General features: G+C 35.3%; 2 long non-coding RNA genes and 1 pseudogene across 3 annotated transcripts; 2 read left to right on the top strand and 1 right to left on the bottom strand.

The window, feature by feature from the left end:
* Positions 1 to 465: 465 nt before the first annotated feature.
* LOC130471561 (cyclic nucleotide-gated ion channel 18-like) lies at positions 466 to 3,996 on the top strand (annotated as a pseudogene).
* A 582-nt stretch (positions 3,997 to 4,578) lies between these two features.
* On the top strand, positions 4,579 to 5,516 carry LOC110802524 (uncharacterized). Its single transcript, XR_002537214.2, has 2 exons — positions 4,579 to 4,757; positions 5,286 to 5,516. It is a non-coding gene; the product is annotated as an uncharacterized lncRNA (long non-coding RNA).
* Positions 5,517 to 5,970: 454 nt separating this feature from the next.
* LOC110802518 (uncharacterized) lies at positions 5,971 to 11,429 on the bottom strand. Of its 2 annotated transcripts, none has more exons than XR_002537213.2 (4): positions 11,142 to 11,429; positions 10,250 to 10,460; positions 8,760 to 9,105; positions 5,971 to 6,315 (listed from the first exon to the last, which is right to left on the bottom strand). It is a non-coding gene; the product is annotated as an uncharacterized lncRNA (long non-coding RNA). The 2 variants fall into 2 exon arrangements; XR_002537212.2 differs by having other exon boundaries at positions 8,760 to 9,066.
* Between the last annotated feature and the right edge of the window lie 5,754 nt (positions 11,430 to 17,183).

Below are 17,183 nucleotides of genomic sequence, written 5' to 3'. Positions count from 1 at the left end.
AATTAAAACATAACTTAAATTAATAAAATAAAATTAGAATATTTAATTTAATTACTTAGGGTTCAAGAAATAACCCAATAAGGAGGAGAGAGTGGGCGGCCGGCGGTCAGAGTCACGACGGCGCGGCAGCGGAGGCTGGACACCGTAGCTGGTGGTGCAGGTGGGTGGTGGTTGTGTTGGTTGCTTGCGAAGGAGAAAGCCACACAGCAAAAAGAGGGAAAAAGAGAAGGGACGAACGAGAGAAGGAAGGGTGCAGCCTGACAGAGAAGCAGCGATGGCTTGCTGCGCAGGTCGGTTGTTGCGCAGCAGTTAGGCGGCAGCACGGTGGTGCATGCGGCGGCTGAAAACAAAAACAAGCAACAAGGATTAAGGGGATGTGCAAGAAACCGAAACCAAATAGTTTAGAGAACGAAAGAGAGAGAAGGGGAAGGGAGAAATTACCGGCAGCAAGGGCGGAGAGGGACGATGTGGTCGCCGGTGGGTGGTGGCGGCGGTGAACAGTAGCAACCACGGAGGAGTTGAAGGTTTTGTTTTCACGTGAATTGAGTAGGAAAGAAGAGGGTTTTGTTTCATTTTTTTTTGCTTTTTACATGAATTGAAAGAGGAGGGAGTAAAAGTTTTGGGTTTTTGTTATTTGGGCTTCACCCAATTGGGCTAGAATTAGGATTGATGTTGTCTGAATCCAAAATGGTTAGGATTGTTTTTCAAAATTCAATCGAACTTGTTTTCTTAATTCGAATTCATTTCAACGTAAAATTCTAAAATTATTTTTGATTTCATAAAACGTTAAAATATATAGAATGTAATTAAATAAAATTAATATATGTTAATTATATATTTATTAATAAAATTCTTAAATTCTATTTAAATATAAATAACTATATGTAAAAATATATTAATAAAATTTATATATTTACGGGGATTACAGTTAGGTGATGAACAATCTAATTGACATGCGGAAAAACCATAATTGTCAGAATCCATGTTAATAACATAATCATTTAGCATAATTTAGGAATACATACTAAGTGATGTGCGTCTTCCCTTAGCTGCTCCAGAACCGAACAAGAACAAGTTTAAAGCTCCAAATATCGCCCCTCCTTAGATACTCCACAACAAGTTTGGATTCTCCTTAAATTTGACCAACTAGATCTCAGTATAAGGTGTTTAGGATTTCGGGATCTCACTTTCAAGTGGTAGCAAAGTCACAATTCTCTCTCTTGATTAAGAGTCACACATGTGGATTGGTGTGTTGCATGAATTGTGTGTCAAAGGATATTATAAATAATTCACCCTAGGTACATCCCCTTAATCCTTTGATTACTCCATGCTATGAAAATCATTCTAGTTGAAGGAAGTGATTACAAACAACCTTAAACATCATTGAATCTTGAAACTTTGTATTTGTATCATAGAAAGTGTTGATTTTGTAAAAATATGCGATTGTTGTAAGTGACACTTTTAAGAATAAAAGTGCCAACTTTACTAATCATTTTGAAATAGAAATTATGGAAACATGGTAGATTAGGATTTGGATTCGGAATTACCTAGTTAGGTTTAGGTTAAAATTCCTCTTGGAGCTCCCAATTGCTTGAATATTTGAAGTTTGTGTGGGATTTTTGAAGAGTTTGTATTTTGATGTTGAGAGGCAATTTTTGTATTACGACATTATGTTTGTCAATTGCCGCCCTAAAGTGCTGGAAATTAGGGGTTTAAATAGGAAAATGAGAGGATGAACGCCAGCTGACAGTTGCGTCCAGCGCATCAGCTGCGCCAAGCGCCGCTGACGTGGCACAGAATATTCCAAGCAAGGACGATGACGCCGTCCTTGCGTTTGGCTTGTAGCGGGCGTACCTTTGTACGGATTGTACGTTTTTTGGCACGTATCTTTGCTTGGGTATTAAGGAAGTTTGCGACTAAAAACTAGTCGTTTCGGTTTTATTGAATTCGGATTTACGGGACGGGGCCCGGCTTGCTCGGTGTTGTGGGTCGGCGACCGAATTTGGATTGATTAGTGTCATTTTGACTGGAAAAGGCCTTGTAAAACCAATGGAGTGGTCCATTGGATGAGATTGAACTTGGATTTTGAAAATAATTTTCGGAAATTGAATTTTGTACCGAGTTCCGTAATGGGAACGGTCTCGGGGATTGGACTTTGGATCTTGGATTTTGGAGTATGTTCTAGCAATCGAGACTTCCGCACGGAGTTGTTCCAACCACCTAGCAAGGATAATGGTATCGTCATCATCCCAATGGGGAGACACGATTTAGGTGTCTACAACGTAATTCTTGGGTGCATGTAAAAAATTGAACTTTGTGCTCAAACACGAACCTAAGAAGATCACATATGAAAACTATTTTCTTGTATACATATTACATATTACAGTCAAACATTTTTCTAACTTCGACCATACGAATAGTTAGTGAGAAAAACATAAACCCAAAAGAAGATGGAAGTAGTATGTTTTAAAAAAATATTATTACTTAATTTGGGTCATGATTCATTTAAGCATAAAATTGTACCCTATACATCTTACTAATCTGCGCAATTATTCTCATGCAGCAGTTATGGGAAAAATTTGGATACAACCACATTTATTGGGGAGACACTTTTTGCGATTTGTGTTTGTATTGGGGGATTATTTTTATTTTGCCTATTGATCGGGAATATGTTTAAATAATAATGACATATCCAATTATTTGTTTAAACAAATACATATATTTAAATAATAATGACGATGAACCCTAATCATACCTTGTATTACATTTCTCATAATAATTCTAACAATAACTCACATGCTAATTGAAGACATATCAACAATCATTAACGGTTCGTGTCAAGGAATGGCGAATAAAACAAAGAAATATTAAAGAGTTGATGAGACATCGTCAGTTGCCTCTAGGATTACAACAACGAGTTCAATGATTTGTTCAATATAATTGGTTAGCAACAAGAGGGGTTAATGAAGCTTCCATTTTATGCTCTTTGCCTTTGGATCTCCGTCGTGAAGTACATCGTCACCTTTGTCTTAACCATTTCAGATGTGTATGTCTTTGTTGGTATATTTATCTTTCTTTTCCTTGTTAGTATTTTTTTATTCACGCAATTGTAGATGCTAACTAGTAGCATTCAATATAAGAAATATATTTCCTAAAATGATATTACGATACTAGTTTTGTATCATTATTATATTACTAACCAGAAACACCTTATAACATGATGTTTTTCTAATCGACAAAATGAAATATTTCAATTTTTTAACCTAACAATCGCATCTCCTTGCTTTAAACTTGATAGGTATCCTTTTTCTCAAAAATGGGCGAGCTTTTGCTTGATGCTATATGTAAGCGCCTTGTTTTAATCTTGAGCACACAACGCACATACATATTTAGAGAAGATGATCATGTGGACGAAATGCTTTTCATCATCATAGGACAACTCGAAAGTTCCACAACGGGTGGTGGAAGGTCTGGGTTCTTTAACTCAATCACCTTAAGGCCATGTGATTTTTGCGGCGAGGAGTTACTAACTTGGGCATTACTACCAAATTCAAATGTTAGCCTCGCTTCTTCCACAAGAACCGTAAAAGAACTTAGTGAAGTTGAAGCCTTTGTCCTCATAGCGGAAGATCTTCAATTTTTCTCTACTCAATTTAAGTGTCTTCACAATAAAGCGTTACAAGACGCGTTTAGGTATAATTCCCATCAATGGAGAATGTAGGGTGCTTGTTATATTCAATATGCATGGAGAAGTTATAGAAAAGGAAATATGAAAAAGGAGAAAGATACTAGTAATGACTCCTATGAGGAAAGCCCTAATAAAAATGTTCATCATCTTGACACGACAGTTGTGCTTCTAAGTTTGATGTCAATACAATAAAAGGGGTTCATCAAAAGGTTTCATTAGTTAAGCCTTCTTTAGATGATGACTTGAAGATTCCAAAGTTGTTCAAACCAAAGATGCCTGACTTTTCAAAGGATCACAGTGATGCTTAGTACTCCCTTCGTTTCACAATAACGTACCTTCTACTATATTTGAAAATTTTGCTCCTATTATATAACTATTTTTCCTTTTAAGCTAAGGCTTACATTTTAGTGAATTCAATATTCAAGCTAGCGAGTACAAGACTAGATTTTTTACAGTTCCTCCTTTATTCAATTATTGTTCTTATTGTTTTCTATTTTTGTTATTTGTTTTGTTTTAATGAGTGTCTTTTATAATCTAGGATTCAATTGAATCTTAGCTATGAGTAATATTTATTTCATTTTTATGGAACTTGATACCCCAAAATCAGGTAGGAGGAAAAATGTCGAATTATTGGTCTTTCCCTAATTGATTTGGAATACAAATTCAGGATCTAATTGCACCATATCTAGGGGTGTTAAAAAATACTCAACCCGTTAACCCGCTTCAAACTATCCGGGTACTTTTTAAAAAAATTATGGAATTTACGAGTCGGGTACCCATCCCGTTAAAAGTTACGGGTATGTGGGTCGGGTACGGGTCAAATTTTTCTGACTAACAAGTACCTGAATACCCGGTGAGATTTTTTTAGGTGAAATCTAGGAAGTGGTACAACATTACTCATTTACTCTTACTTATATTAGGGTTTATTTCACTCAACCCTCTCCTCTCAAATAGCATCCAACCCCCACTCCATATATCTTCTCTCCTCTTAAACGGCGTCGGTCATCAACTCTCCTCTCAAACTGCAGCACTTGTGTTCTTCTCTCTTCCGCCTACAACATCCTTCAAGGTGAGTTCTTTTGTATAACAATTTTTTAAATCATATATATAAGTAAGTTAATAGAAGGAATTGAATAAGATGTTGCCATATATGAATGTTTTTATTTAACTATGCTAAATTCAACGACATTGAGACTAGTTTTTAGGTTATGAGTTATTGATTTTATGAATTGGTGCTTTGTACACTTGCTAAATGATTGATATAGTAGCTTAATTGTGAATATTTTGACCTTTTAACATAATACTGAAGATATTCTGTATAAAATTAACATCTATATCTGGTCCACAAGTAATTTAACAGTTCTCTTTACATAATGAAATTTCAATTTGTTCACTAACACACCAAATGACGCAAATACTGATGTTAGAAGGAAACACAAATACATACTCTTTTGTTTGCAAGTATGAGTGTCACTAACATAATAATTACAAATTCATAAGTTCGAAAATTAAAATTGGTTGCGTAGTATATTTGATTATTTTGTTTTAATTATTTATGTGTGAAATTCCTAACATTAATTGTTACTTTTATTTGTAGGTATGAAAGACTTGTTTCGAAGCAACCAACAATTATAATGGAGGAGACGCTTGAAATCCTTGAGGTTTCTCATCTCACAACTGAAGACATAGTGAAATAACCTTGAAGAATTGAAATGGTGTTGACTCAATGGTTTAACGTGTTTAAGTATTTGTAAACCTATGTTTCCACTCCTTAACTATTTTTGTTAAGATTTGTTTGGACTTTTGGTGAAAATGTTTGTTAAAACTATACTACTACAAATAGCGTACTTTAGCGACGCTTTTTAAGCCTTTTTTCGGCGACAATAAGCGTCTAGCAAATTTCCCTCGACGCTTTCCAGAAGCGTCGGCAAAAAAGATATTTTCTCGACGCTTTTAAACGTCGTTACTGTAGTCGCTCTTTGTCGTCCCCTCTTTTAGTCCTGCGTCGAGATTCTCGACGCCTAAAAGCGCGACGCCTAAAAGCGTCTAGAAATTACTTTAGACGTCGAGAATATCTCCTTACCCGCCTCGTTCACCATTTAACTATTTAATGTTCTTGACACCTAAAAGCGTCAAGAAATTTATGCTGGTGGGAATTTTAAATATACATAAACTTGACATCACATCAAAAGGCTGCTTTTTTTTTACACCTATATATACATACAGAATTATATATAAAAATAAACTTTATTTGTCATAAAATTAAAATTAAGACAACAAGATCAGTAACACCTGACTTTTAAATAATTGGTCTTCGATCACGTATCATTAAAATTAACTTATAAAATCTAAAAGTACATAGTAAAAATCCATCATACACGATAATGTTACTAATTAACCAAATTCTATAGTACACAAATGTACTCCGTAACTAACTAAACTAAATAATCCAGACATTAGACTTCTGAAATTATATCTATGATACTAAACCGAAGAAGTAATAAAGCCTAGAAAACTAGGATTTAACAGTGGTAGTAGGTTATATGATGAAGCTCGAATGTCCTGTCCATGTTATATGATGAAGCTCGAATGTCCTGCCCATGTTGCTCGTTATCACGTTGGACGATCTTCAGAGAAAAACAAAAACAAAATGAAATAAGTATGAGTAAGAAATCAATATCAACCGTCATAGAAATCAACCAAAACGACCACAACACAATAAATGCCAAGAACGCATCTCAGGTCAGAAAACGGCCAAATAGTATATTTTCATGTCTATGACAACAGTTTGCAGAAAACTACTAGTCAATATACCAAGATGAGTGAAGTTCTTTGGAAACGATGGGGGGGGAGAGAGCGTGAGGGTCGCCGGACCAACAAAACAACACATACAAAATTACCATTTCAATAACAATTAAAATCAAAGCATTTAAAAAATAAGCACGGGCTAATAGTTGTTCACAACCCGGACTTCCACCTTACATTACTATTGTTATTGCCTATTCTCTACTAAGAGTCTAAGTGTGTCGTTAATTGGAAAATCTCCAATAGTGCCCAGCATCTCTAGTATCATTCAAAGTTTTTCTTCCCCATTTTTATTTCACTATATTGAAAGAGGGGGTGGAGAATGGAAATTTTATAAATATACACACCAATAATGGTCTAAAATCTGAATCTGCAACAAACATAGACTCTTGTTTTCCGTGTAATTGACATACTAAGGAATTCTAACAAAGTAGTAACACCCAAAACACTTTGAGATGCATACGTCACCTAGATGAATTTGGATGGTTTGAATATACTTTAAGTTCTATTATCTTTGAACATAAACAATGGAACTTTACTAGGCTAGCATGAAAGCGCACGAACAAATACTAACTTTTTTAGGCTAAAGTTTCCTTTCCTTCCACAGAACTACTCCTAAGTAAAAGCACTTCTTACAGAGGACAGGGAGACCAAAAAGGTGTTGGTACTTTATAAAATACTATGAGTAAGTCAAGTTAGTAATTGGGAAGGCTTTACCAAACTATAATTGGATCACACAATTGAACAGAAAACTCATTTCTCTATAAAGTGGCCAGGCATAAAAACACCCCTTGCAACATATTTAACAAAAAATACGTAACTAACCGAACCACAACCAATTAACAACAACTATGAATCATAAGTTGCTACATACCAGCAAGACGCAAGACCACTGAAATATTAAAATACTTAAAATGATTTGACGTTATCAGATTTGCAGAAACTGACAAGTAATATCGTCAAGCAAACATGCCACTTCCGATTTCCAAAAAAGCTAAGCCAGATACTACAGAAGTCACAACTTCTGATCTGTAAAGCTACGAGAAACTACTTCATTGTTCCAATATGGCAAAAAAGCTAAGTCAGATACTACAGAAGTCACAACTTCCGATGCATTATTCAGACACATGAAAAAACATAATCACCCAATTCTGAATCGCTACAATAGAACTGCTTTCTTTGTGTAAAAAAATAGCTAAATCATGACAACCATCTTTGCTACTAAAGAAACATACCATTAAGATAGTGCTGATGCAAAACATGCCGAACTCATACAAGAAAGAAACCAGATAAATGCCCGAGTATAGGTTTGGAACAAAAAGAATATCATCAAGATCCGCATCCGAGATTGATCAAATAGTTGTGAAAAATAAAGGGTAATTAAATGTTAAATGATTCCTTTCACTTACAATTCCAAGATAAAACAACTAGAGAAATGCAGAACTCCCCTTCTAAAAACTATACCTGGTTATAGCTAAATTAGCAGCGTATCTAATATTTCTGCAAAACTCTCTGATTGACTTAAAAAGATGGACCAGATTGACTGCTTTGTCATAGGTGTCCGTCTAACAGTCTCAACCGCAAACAGTTGAATAAAAAGTGGCCACATGATCAAGAGATTAATTAATAGCTAACAGTGTAATTGACAGTCCAAGAGAGCAACATTGTTTTCAATAATCAAGGTACAGAACCAACTCCCTTTTCCTATATTTCATATGATAGCTAGGAAACATACATATGTTATCTTAGCCATAAGATTTGGATGAGATTATAATGGACAGAATTAGAACGCTAATCCTAAAAAAACATCAAATAAATGCAGCATTAATTATGTTAGGCTTGAGGTTTAAATGTGATTATAATATAAGTTTGATAAAAAGGCGCTTCAAACTCCTAATGATGGGCTATGCTAGTCCTTATGGATCTGAATACAAACACAGCTACAAACTACATATAAACAAAGAACGATGAAATTATTGCGCGCACTTTAAACTAATCTGATTCTCTAACAAAGAAACCTAACCCAATCAACTACCCAAGCACTATCACTTGCTGAAACACAAGCGCATAAAGAACTAAATGTGCGCACTTACGTTAGGCAACAAATATCAATTTACCAAATTTCACAATTATGTCTGACTATTCGAATCCTCTTTAACCACCAATTTACCTAAATTCAAATATAAACCCTAAATACGCAAATCTGAATTAAACTCAAATAGAGACGAACAAGCATCAACCAAAAATAAAGAATAAATCACATTACCTATTATTAGACACGGCTTAGGTTTTCTGGACAGAATGCGAGCTACCTTCTGTTTTTTCATGGAACATGGGATTTCTGGCTATGGGAAAGGCACTTTGATGATCATAATGCAGGGTTACAAACTTACTACCTTCAAATTGGTGACACCTAATTCCTCAAATAAGTAATAACCCAAAGTCCAATCAACTTCAGAAGCGGCGCGTTGATGCAATAGCTCTATACTCAGCTCTGAAGAGGAATTTTTTTACTTGTACCTTGCTTTTAGACTTACATGTGATATGAGACTACCCAAATAATAGAACGTAACCTGTAATAGGTCCCCTTGAGTGAGAGAAGGCAGCATAATCTGAGGAAAAACAGTTAAATAAAGAATATAGAAGCAATCACTAAAACATACTTTGGAAAAAAATCCTAAGTAAGAATCTGTGCAAAAAGTATTTTCAACCTGAAAAGAAAATACAGAAGATAGAAGCTATTCTACAAACATACTCATAGGCTGCAAGGATCAAGAACTTTTTTGTTTCTTTAGGGGACAAGGATCAGGAACTTAATACCTACACTGACCATCAACATAGCTTAGCTTAGGAAATATGTACATGATTAAGCTAAAAGGGGGTTGTTTTTAGTTGAATTAATGAATTTAGAACAAACCTGTAGATAAGTTTCACCAGAAACAATTGTAAGTTTATGAACTGGTGGTAATCAAGCTAATTAACAAAAACAAGCGGTAATAAAAATTTTGAACTGGTGGTAATCTAGCTTCACCAAAACCAGAAACAAGTGCAAATATCTGAGAAAATTTGTCTTCCACTATATATTTGTGAAATTCTATCTCCAAACTAACAACTGACATCCTCGCAAGAAACAATGTGTGTGCAAATCTTCAGTTTTCAACAGCTTAACATTCCTAAAATCTCACAAAATTCAGAAAATACCAAATCAAATTTTTTAGAGTGAAGGAAGCAACAATAGGCGGTGTGATGTAAACGGGATACTATGAGAGAGAAAAGACCTTGAAATTCCAAAAATATATGCTCCCTGAGCATTAGTGAATCTCCCTTTAGCTTAAAAGTAAGTTCCTTCCCACTTTTTGCCACTAAAAATAAGACTGGGTGACTTCCTTGAAATAATGCAACTTTGCCCAATTAGAAACATTAGGATTAATTAAGGATTAAGAGAATATATGTATTAACGGCAGTTACTTATATTGTGAAAATCCAGGCATGTTTACATGATGCTTTATTGTACTTCTGGCTGGATATGTCATCATGGCTCAGCTAATGGGAATGTACACTAAACAAACACCTAGAACTGTTTACATGGAGACTGTATATCCTGTCATAAGGCAAGACCTCCGTGTTCTTTTCAACTCTACTAATCTTATCTAATCCTCACAAAATTTAGTAATACTTATAATGTTTTATAATAACTTTCAGTATGTTCAGCTCATTGTTCTTGCACATCTTCTTGTACGGATGCAATATCTTTACCTGGAAAAAGGCGTGAATTAATTACAGCTTCATCTTCGACTGAGGACCTTAAATTTAGAGAAGCCTTCAATTCTTAATCAGTTCTGCTTCGATGACTGCTATTGTAGGGGTCTTGTTCATTCACCTGTAACTTGCAGCCAAAGGGCACTCTCTTCTACTCTAACTCAGGCCATTCCAGGCTTTCTCTTATTGGTAATAATTCAAATATAGCCTGCATAAATAGTGATTATAATGATTTATAACATAACCGTGAAAATTGACATTCCTACAAAATCACATATGAAAGGACTGACTTCCAACCACAATCAGTCATTGGCTTATCTATAAAATAAAAAAGAAAACAAGCAGCAATTATCACAAAAAAAACATGGCTTTAATAAAAACACATTGTAAGATCTAGACATAATTTGAATGATGGCAACAGTAAAATTAATTGAATCCAAAATTAGCAATAATAAACATATATTGCTATTAGTCCAAGAATTCGACATTGAGAGTAAACTAATTTTATGTCAAATTAATACCATAATCATACCCGACAAAAAATCAACTACAAGAGAATACCCAGTTGAAATCCAATACACTTTAATTTTCAGTCATGACATAATAACAAGCTGAAAAGAACAAAGATTTCAACAGCATTCAGAAAAGAAAAAACTAACACAAATTAGGGCTAGAATCGCAAATTTCTACTCAACATAGACAAATTAAAACCCAAGTTAAAGAGCGAACGGAATATTACTCGATTCTAAATCAATTATATAAGAAGAACGAAATCAAACTACATGATTCAAATGCAAACAAATACCTAAAAACCCTAGAAATTCAGATTTCAAATAAAAGAAGAACGGAAGATGACAACAGAAAGAAAAAAAACGGAAGATTATTTCACCTTTCACAAGGCCGACAAGGTAGAAGATGATAATCCATTAACACGCCGAACAAGATCTACAAGTTTAGAGAACGGAATTTACAAAATTTGGAGAGGTGAGACAGAGAAATACAAGTCCATGAGAAGACAAATGAGGAAGCTGCGTTGAAAGAGGCTTACAATTTCATTGAGAGTAGAGTAGATCTGAGATTGTTTAGCAGGAGATGAGAGGCGGTGGGTGAGAGATGAGAGATGAGAGGTGGGAGCTATTCAATGAGGTAGTTTTTCTTTTTCCAGAAAAATGTGAAGTTGCGGGTAACCTGTAGTTAATTTGCCAAGATCACGTGGATTGCACATGTATTCTCGACGCCTAAAGTTGTCTAGATTGTTCTGGACGGTAAAAAGCGTCGTGGGTAAGCGGGAATTAATTTATTCTACCAACTCTCATATTCAAGCGTCGAGCTCTTGGCGTCCATAAACCAAGGCTTTTGTAGTAATATTGTTGCCTCTACTTAAATTTTGTTACTTCCCCTACATCTCAAGATTATAATTGTTGATGACTTGTTTAGTGCTGACCTTGTATCTCAAAATTTTAGTTTGTTAATGTTTGGTTATGAACAATCTAATTGACATGCGGAAAAACCATAATTGCCTGAATCCATGTAAATCATGTAATCAATTAGCATAATTTAGAAATACATATTATGTGATGCGTGCCTTCCTTTAGCTGCTCCTGAACCGAACAAGAACAAGTCTGTAGCTCCAAATATCGCCCCTCCGTAGATAGTCCACAGCACGTTCAGATCCGCCTTAAATTTGACCAACTAGAATCTCATTATAAGGTGTTTAGGATTTTGGGATCTCACTTTCAGGTGATTAGAAAAGTCACAGTTCTCTCTCTTGCTTTACATTCACATGTGTGGATTGGTGTGTTGCATGAATTGTGTGTCAAAGTATATCATAACTATTTCACCCTAGGTTCATATTTATAGTGTATGGAATATTCCAGATTTTCCTTAACCAAATTGTATTAGGATTAGGATACTGGAATTAGGATAGGATTAGGAAACTAATAACTTTAGTTAATTAGATTAGGAATTTAATACTTAGAATCCTAATCCCAACAAAATTCATTTGCTTGTGGCCCAAGTAACTTGTATAATAAGTTGCCTTGGCGCACAAGGAGTCGTGGAATACATGCCTTGTGGTGTTGCCCCATGCGCGCGCCACGCTAGCTTGCTTGCCTGCGGGCTGGTGCTGCTGCCTTGGCGTTGCTGCCTTAGCGTTGGGCTACTGCGTGGGGCTGGCCCATGGACGTTCGTGCTTGCGCGCAGCTCCATGGGCGATGGCCTAGCACTGGCGCTGGGCTGGCATGCGCTGGTGCCTTGGCTGACGCACATGCTCTCCATGGCCCGAGTTGCACGCGGCCCTTTGCCCCGTGCTTTCAGCTCATGGATCGAGTTTCATGTTTCCGATTCGATTTTCGATTCTGGTAATATTTCTGATACGTACAATATTTACGTGTCCGGGAATTTTTATGATTCCCACAATATTTCCATTTTCGAAAATATTTCCGATTCAGACAATATTTCGGTTTACGGAAATATTTCCAATTCCGGCAATATTTCCTTTCCGATAATATTTTTATTTTGAACAATATTTCCGTTTTCGGTAACATTTTCATTTTCGATAATATTTCCTGTACGAACCATATTTCCGTTTCCGGCAATATCTTCGTTTCAAAAAATATTATCGACTTTGCCTTTTGATGGTTTTTTTAGCTCCCACTTAAACAAACATCCATCATTTCCTAGTATCCAATATTTGAATATTTACTGAATATTATGTTCACCTAAATACTTGATCCGTTCACGTATTATTTGTGTGACCCTACGGGTTCAGTCAAGATTAAGTTGTGATATTAATATTATTAATTCCACTTGAACTGAAGCGATAATATTTCCGGTTATGGTAATATTTCTGATTATGATAATATTTCCGGTTCCGATCATGGTACCATTTCCTATAATATTTCCAATACGAACTATATTTCTGTTTCCGGCAATATCTTCGTTTCAGACAAATATTTTCGACTTTGCCTTTTGATGGATTTTTTAGCTCCCACTGAAACCAACATCCATTATTTCCGATTATCCATTATTTGAATATTTAATGAACACTATATTTACCTAAATACTTAATCCGTTCACGCATTATTTGTGTGACCCTACGGGTTCAGTCAAGAGTAAGTTGTGGAATTAATATTGGTAATTCCAATTGAAACATCCTATAGCTAAGCATTCAGATCATTTGATTTCACTGAATAATTAACTTGCTTATTTAATATTGAACCGTATTTATTAGATTTCGCATTAAATGCATTAAATGCAAACTTGGACCAAAGGCATATTTACTTCATTTAAATGTTATGTATTATTTCCTCCGTTTTTATATAGTTGCAACATACCCCTCTACACAGTATTTAAGGAAGTGGTACTTTAGTCACATTACTTACTTCATCTTAGGTGTAAAATTATAATTTTGGGTAAAAAATGTTTTCATGTTAGGTGTGTTGCAACTATTGTGAAATTTAAATTTTAAGAAAGTGTTGCAACTATATAGAAATGGAGGAAGTACATTACAGTAGCTGACTTTCTTGCATAAATTAGTTTCGAAACTATTAATTATGTTATAGGAGACCTACATCTCAAAATTGCTGCATCTGAAAATTAAAATTGTTGTTGTCCCCTCCCTTAAAGTATGTTTGTTTCCAAATTAAAACACTAGTAGAAAAATCGACATGTGCTTCTCTTCAAGTACGGCTCATTTAGTAAATTGGCAGCACTTGAGAGCAAAAAATAAAAAAAAACAAAAAAAAAATTTACAAGTGCGGGCTCATTTTAGAAAATTGGCAGCACTTGAGTTCAAGTGCGGACTTATTTCACAAATGACCCGCACAAAATATTTCTAAAAATGTTTCCCAATTTTATTTCATTTCCTGCTTCTCCACTTCCTCTTCTCTGGTTACTTCTTTTCCCTCTTCTCTCCTCCTTCCCTCTTCTTTGGTTTCTCTGTTCCTCCCCCTCTCTGGTTCTCTGGGCGCGAAACTCAACACTTACATCACTCACAGCATACACCGGCACGACTAGTCTCGTCGCCAATGATGTTCCCCAACCGGCGAATTCTTCCTCTTCTCGCCGCGGCCGCAGCACACAGGCGTCGCTCATCCTTATCTATTTTAGGTTTGTAATTTAAATTTAATTATTTTTTTCCTATAATCTTGTTACTGTAATGACGAATGCCTAATTTTTCAAGGTATTTCGATTGCGTGCTCGATTTTGCTTCTACCTACTCCCGGATCGATTTAATTCATGTTTGTTCTTCAAAAAAAATTTCCGTTTTTTTGGCGATTCGTGTTTCTGATATGATGCTTTGCATTGAAAAGTTCTATTCTAGTGTTTTTATTTGTAATTATTGTTAATTTCTCTTAACTTTTGATTTTTTAGGGTTTTGTTTTGATTTTTTTAACTTTTTTTTATTGTCCGGATTGCGATTGTGTTCACTGGTGATGTATGTTAGGGTTCAGATTATTTGATTTTGGCATTTGTTGGTGGTTTTGGATTTGAATAGGATTTTGTTAGCTGTACATGAACTTTAGCTGGATTTGAATTGGCCAGAGTTGTTCCAAGATATAGGATTTGGTGTATGTTATACAGACTTGCATTGAATTTGTTAGCTTAGATATAGTTGAGGTGTATTTGTCATATAGTATTAATCGTTTATAATCCATGATCTTGCCTTGAACTGGTTAGCTGAATTACAGTCAAATTACAGTCATTGATCTAAGCTATTACTCATATATGCTTTCATTGGTTGTAAACTTGTTAGCTCTCAACTGCTTGCATTTCTTTCCTCTGCAAGGGCATGTGTCGTCACACTTTGATGCTGTATTCAGCTGACGACTACTTTTATTTTCTTGTTTTATCATCCCCTCCTTACTTGTTCCAAGATATAGTTTCATTAATTGTTTGCTTTGGAGCTGGAATTACTTTAGTGTTGCTTTGAATTATGAATACATTCATACTGAATAGCAAGATTTATGCTTGAGTTTGGATGTGAGCTCAAGATTTATGCCCAGCTCTGTTTCCAGTTTCATTGACCATTACCACCAATCCCTGGAGGCTCATTATTCTCTTTGACTATTTCCACATCATTGGGAGCTGCAAAGTTGATATGTGTCTGCACTGTTGAAACTGCTACTTGAGGTGGTGATGATCTCCTCGCTATTTTATTTTCAGGTTGAGAACCATCCCATTCAACTTTATGCTTTCCAGGTTCCCATACCTTGCTTGTGGTTGCCTTAGTAGTTTTAACCACCCAGACCCTCTTCCTATGTTAAGACACTGGTCTTCTGTGGCCCCATACCTTTCCATAAATTTGGGTTACTTCTATTCTATAATTTTCTCTACTTATATTTCTGTTTCTCGTCTTTCTGTTATCTGGTTAGGTTTCATTCATAAAGCTTCTTTTTTTATTTGCTATAAAAGTGTATGTATGACTTATCTTCCAACATTGTGAACTCAATTACTTTTGAACCTTAGACTATACTCAGACTTTGAATAATTGTTGTTTGTTCTTGATTAAGCTATACATTTTGGCTTGAAAATGTAATTAGCTTGAAGTTGTATGAATTCAGATATTTCAGTCCCGAAATATCAGATTAATAATTATCTAATTCTCCACTTGCATCCTTATTTTGATTAATAATTATTCATGCGTGATTACCTCAGTTGTTTTCGTGGTTGCTTATACTGTATCCGTTTCAGATGGAGTACTACTTTAGTTTAAAAGATTCAGAACCAGCCTAAGAGAGACTTAGTAATGCTGTTAACTACATAGTTTTCTTTCGTTTAGTCTGTGTTTTCTTGCTTGATGGTTTTACTTGATGATCCTCTATATCGGTAGAGTGTTTAATGGGAATAGGAGAGCTAGAAGAGTATAAATCCAGGCTTAATTAATAAGGAGTAGGTGTCAATTTGTGATGGGTGGGAATATCTATTATCTAGTAAGTTAAGTTTGCAGTTTTCTTTTTGTCAAATCCAACCCTTGATTTAATCTTTAGGTTATAGGCTACAGAGATCTTTCCTGTCACCTAGTATTTTCAGAAGAAGATAAGTTTTAGTATTATGATCTTGCAAAAAAGACTTTCTAACCGATTGAGTTGTGCTGATGCAGTGGCTGTGTTGAAAAATCTCAAGAAACAATGGAAAAACACGCTGCCCAACTGGACCAAACATGATCCATGTGGTGAAAAATGGGATGGCATTTCCTGCAACGGCTCGCATGTGACTGATATGTTAGTCTGCTAATAAAGTGTGTTTCTACAACTTACAATCAATCATTCTCAGTCGATTTCTTGATAGTTTTAATTTTGCTAACTGAGCTTTTAACTTTATATTGCAGCTTATTATCAGGTATAAATCTGACAGGTCCATTGCCTGAAGAAATTGTGTCCTTGTCTGAGCTGCAGAGACTGTAAGTTGTACTAATATAACGTTGCTATTGAAAGGTCCATTCTCTGTCTTGTGCACTCCTTGGGGATTCACATCATTTTTTGCTGCTCCTCTTTCCAAGTTTCTTTCTAATATGCGTTCATGATTCATTTTCTGGCTGCCTGGATGGAAGGACATTGTAGTTTTTGTTTTGTTTTTATCCCTCCTTTTGTACATGTGACTCCGCTATGATGTCCAGATGGTGGTATTCTTATATTTCTTGTCATTCTACTCTACAACTTTGATGATACTTAGCTGATAAAATTATGTTCGTGTAGTTGCTGACATATTGCTCTCGAGGGATGAGATGAAAACATTTACTTGTTTTCTTATGACGTGTGGTTTGTTCTATTGGTTTTTTCTTAGTGGGCGGACATTCATCTCATCTACTGCATGGCTCCTGTTGCTGGCCATAAAATTTATTAGGTTTTTTCTTAGGTTTAAACTGATGACATAAAATTTATAAAACCTCAATGGAAACATAATCTACAGACTAAAAGCAGTTTTCAGG

Source organism: Spinacia oleracea, chromosome 4 (genome assembly GCF_020520425.1).
Source record: "Spinacia oleracea cultivar Varoflay chromosome 4, BTI_SOV_V1, whole genome shotgun sequence".
Lineage (NCBI taxonomy): Eukaryota > Viridiplantae > Streptophyta > Magnoliopsida > Caryophyllales > Amaranthaceae > Spinacia > Spinacia oleracea.
Note: the sequence above shows the minus strand (reverse complement) of the source record. Positions and strands in the feature narration are given on the sequence as shown.